The sequence below is a fragment of the Nicotiana attenuata genome, chromosome 4 (genome assembly GCF_001879085.1).
Source record: "Nicotiana attenuata strain UT chromosome 4, NIATTr2, whole genome shotgun sequence".
Lineage (NCBI taxonomy): Eukaryota > Viridiplantae > Streptophyta > Magnoliopsida > Solanales > Solanaceae > Nicotiana > Nicotiana attenuata.
In genome coordinates this window covers 2,545,448-2,550,496 of record NC_031992.1, presented here as the reverse complement: position 1 = coordinate 2,550,496, position 5,049 = coordinate 2,545,448, and positions in this window count along the sequence as shown.

Genomic DNA, 5,049 nt, shown 5'->3' with positions numbered 1-5,049 from the left:
CTCTTGTGAGGCTTTTTGCTACAAGGTGGTAAACCAAATTATTCACAGAAACTACCTAGATCTCGGCGAGTCTGTGCTCTATCTTTGGCTAATTGCCTCAATATCTTATCATGTCGACAGATTTTGAGAGCGACATGTTGAATGAGACTGGTGAGTTGGCCATAGGTGATTTGCTCGTAAGGAATAATATCACCAGAATGTTTATTTTGGAGTTCTTCTTTAACTAAATCCCTAATAGACTTAGGTAGACCGTCTAGGAATTTTTCTTTCCAATATGGGAGATTTCCGTCAGGTTTTTCGTAGATTCGGGTAAGAAAGGAATCCTTATACCATCTGAAATCAGAAAGGGTTTTACACTTAAGGTTGTTAAGTATCTCATAAGATCTTTCCCTAAAGATACCTGGACTACCTATGAATGTTTTGATAATGGTATAAATCAAGGTGTTGGTTGAATCAGGAATGGTAAGGCCATCCTTAAGAATTGGTTCTGCCGTTGAATCAACTCGGACACTTAAGAGAATTTGGTTCTTATCTTCTTCGCTAAGATGGGTATCCCACCATCCTTTAAGTTGACCTGTGAAACCTGCTACTAAGACATGGGTAGTAAGCTGGTCAGAACAGTTATGAGAAGTTCGGTATGCAGTGGCTACCATAGTCATTTGTTGTAATTTGGCTAGAATGTTATATTCAGAACAACCATCTATGTTCCATTCATAGATATTATTGGCATTATAGTTGTTTTGCATAACATTGGGTCTCTTTTCTAAGGCTACATCAGGATGGGTAGCTCTAGAATAGTAAAGTCTTTGAGGCTGACGCCAGTTGAAGGATCCTGTTCTGACACGGTTAATTTCTAGGGAGGGAAAATTGTTCTGACTGCGAATTGGTTTCTTGGTCAGAATCGGCTTCTCGGAGAACACTGACAGAAGACTCCTTAGTTGGAGTATCCTGAGCTATTAGTGTTTTCTCTATTTCTAGTATTCTACGCTGAAGGTCAGAGAACTGAGGATAGTCTTTAGCTTGGTGGATCCGAAGTTCTGTAGCAAAAGTTCTAGGGATCTCATAAGGTTTAAACAAAGGGATTGAAGAAGTGGAGGTATCTGCTGGCTTAGAACTAGTAGATGCTGAAGTTGGTTTTGTAACTAAATATTCACTAAGGGATTGTAAATATTTATTTGTATAATTATTTTGTTCAAAAATACTTTTAATATCTTTGCCTGTAATAGCTTCATTTTCATTTTTTAATTTGAAAGGATTAGCTACTACTGAAGCATTTGCATAACTTGTTGAAAATCCCTGTGCCGGAGGAAGTTCTGAGAGGACTTCTTCTCCTGAGGAGGTTTTATAAATTTTTGAAACATTAACTGATTTAGAAAAAGGAAAATCTAACTGGTGATATTCAGCATAAGCCTCAAACCATTCAAAGAAATTGATTTGTTCTTTTATGTAGTTTAAAGACTCATAGTAGATACTTCGGATGTTTTTTCTATTATCTCCTTGAAAATTCTCAAAAAACCAAGTTCTTTTGAAAATATTTTCTGGTGAATAAAAATTTGCTAGTTTTACTTTATCAATTTTGAAATCTTTTTCTAAAACACCTAATTCAGCACCTAAAGATGAGTAAGTGGGAGATTGAGGTTGTTCATAATTAACTTCTGTTGGAGGGGTTGTCTCTACAGAATATTTGGCTTGTGGGATCCTAGAGTCAAAATTAACTGTTTCGATCCAAGAAGGAAAAGAAGATATTGAATATCTTCCAGGCTGAATCTCAAACTGTGTCGAAGAGGATGAGACAGAGACTCTTTGGCTAAATGATCTCTGGAAGGAAATGGCTACAGATCCACTAGAATATTGTTGGATCTGAGANTGAAGCTGCAGACTTCAATGGATATGGACTTGCTGGATGTTGGGCTTAATATGAATCCATCTAGATGGCTTGCCAAGGTGGGGTTCCAAACCGTCATATATTTTTTGCACTGTTATTAATCTTCCATGGAAGATTTAGTTGTTTATCTCAAGTTTGCAAATCTTCCCTTTGATCCTAGTATACATGATATCTCTATAACCTATGCCATCAACCCGAATATATTTACAAATAGTAGTATTTTTTCTACTTATGATCCAATAATTACACTATGGGGTTATTGGGTTTATAGTGAGGGGAAGTCATCATCATGTGTTGTTTTTGTTCTTGCAAATTGTAAGGACGCAGGACTAGTTGGGCAGGTTGTTGCGAGCCAACACTTCGACCTTTACCCCTATGATCCAGGAATCCAGGACACCTATGGTCCTGTATGTAGGAAGGGGGATGTTTCCAATGCTCTGTTTGGTGGTGGTTGTCCATATTATTTTGTTAAGTTGCTACCTCAACACAAATTACTAAGTTCAGCTGCTGTAGATGTTGTTGAGGCCGCTGCAGATGCTGGTTGGGTGGCATCAGATCATCGTGACCTAAACAAAAGGGTGCATCATTCCTCCAATCATTTTATCCCTAGTGTCAAATGGCGAGATCTATTTTCCATGGTTATAATCTCAGCGAGGAAGCTAAAATTCCGTGAAATGCCTTACCCATTGTTAACACTAGGGATGGGCCTTGTTCACATTGAGATTAGACTAACTTATGTTGCCCTTTCCTGTGCATTTATTTGCACTGCTGCTGGAGTAATGAGCCACTGGATTAAGCTTATTGCTAATGCACCTTTAGGTACCTTAAGGTATGGCATAAGGTATAAGGTTGATGATCCCTTTGATTGGATGCAGTTGATTTCACTTCGAGACGACAACCTTGTTACTAATTCACCTATATCTAGGTTGCTTTCATTGATGTCAGATGGTGAATTCTGTTACTATAGTGTTACGCCTCATACCAGATGCGAAGATATGGCTTTGTATTGCTTGGTTGCCGTTGACTGTGTCAAACTGATATTGCTGCAATTTCGGCTTTACTCGAACCTTGCGGACAAGGTTCTTTTTGAGGCGGGAGGTATTGTTGTGAACTTAGTGAGTGACTCGGTGGAACACATATTTGAAAATTTGGAAAATTATGTGTGGGACCCATTTTGAGCAAGGCCAGATGCTCACTGCGTGAAAGTGCATTGTGAGAGAATTAATTATAAATACAGTAGAAGGCATAGTGCGTTGGATACGGAAGTTGTCGAGTGTTATCTCTGTTTTCTCATCTTTGAGATCTTCTATACTTCCCATCCCTAATTCTATATCAGTCTATTTCTCACCTCTTTATTCTTAGATCTTCAGTAACAGTGTTCTTACTTTCATTAGCCTTTGCTTTGTAATTTCAATTATTGTAGAATTAATACAATCAGTTGTTTGGTATATTATCTGGGTTGTTACATATATTGAATCCTTTATTCTGGTTCCATATACTTTCTAGATGATTCACGATTTTAGGTTTTGGTGTTTCCGGATGTATATATGCTATGTGATATGAGGTGATTTCCAACTAATTTTCTCAGTTTGGTCATTACCAATTGTTTCCAGTTTGTTGATCTAGTTTTCTCAATTCGGTGGTCTATCAACAGTTCGGTGTTGTTGCTTTTGAGTTTTGAGATGCAGCTTCTAATTAGAAGTTGCATGATCTCAGCAACTAGAACAGTGAATGTCCTAGAACATTCCCGAATATTAAAGTTAATCATCAGACGGATGATTAACCAATCTGATTCACTCACAATCTTAGATTTGTTATAAGTATTCCCCTCAGAATTGTTTCAATGCCAGGTAGATAGGCTTCAAGTATAGTAAAACTATTCTTTTTGCTTAAGAAAGAATGAGCTTATGGACTAAAATGTGTATATTTCACATACAATATCTAGGTTCCTTGGCTCTCACAAAGATTCAAGTGTAATCCAGAGTTCTGCGCAATTATCTATTGACATAGCGACATCTAGCACTGAAGTGTTAATTTAGGCTCTTCTAAATGAGATTCCAATGTTACAATACCAAATTATTTGTCCGTTTTGTGCGTCAATGGTGCAGTTCTTCGCGCTCTATTATTAAACACGAACCAGAATGTTTAGCTGCACTTTATTGGAAGAGGATACATAACAGACTTGCAAGTTGAGCTTGTTACATGCAAAGTAATTGTCTTCATAAAGAGAGAGCATCTAGTTTAAAACTTTATCTATGTTCTGAAATAAGAAGAAATCTCTTTTAAGCTTTATGAGATTAGTCAATTTTGAGTTATTGACCTAAATTCAAGTAAATAAGGTTTAAAATCTTGTCTTCTCTAAGTTGATCTCATGCTTTACAAGCTCCCATCAAGCTATGGATATAAACAAGATTAAGGATAATCCATCGAGTTACGTGATTTCCACTGTTTCATGATTTTAGTGGTTATGTTAAGTAGTTTTCTCTCGGTAGCTCCACACATCGTTATGTTGTTACTTTGACTTCTTACGCAATTAAAAGGGCTAGAAGAACCATATCTATGACCAGTTCTATTGATAATATAGCCAAATCCACGCATCGGAATGTGGTACATTTCCTTCTAATTTTGTGTAATTAAACAGATTCAGACACAAGGATGCCAGCAAGTGGCAGATGAAGCAGAAAGGGAGTATAAAAAGATGTCTGAGCGAATCAATGAAGGCAGGGATGTAATGAAGGTGAATCTTTCATTATAGATCTGCTCTTATATTTCACAAGTCTGATCCTATTTAATCTCAGTTTCTGTGTCATTACCATTGGTTAATTTGATCTTTCCTTTATAGGATTCATATTCAACGTTCATGGCAGAACTTCAAGCTAGTGGAGCTCGTTGTAAGTTCTTAGCCATATGTCAACTATGCTTTTTAGTAACTGCAACTGTACTGCTGCAAGTTTCTTAACAATGCTAAACACTATAATAACCTTGAAACATTTGGCTAATACTTGGGATAAGCAGATGGGGAAATAGACTGTAGGTTACTTCTTCTTTCCCTTTTTTTTGTGGGGGGGGGGGGGGGGGTTTGAGGGGGGGGGTTTGGCGTTCGAAAATGTTAACTGATTCTTCTGAATTGCCTGTCTGATGGATGACATCTATAAACTGTTCAC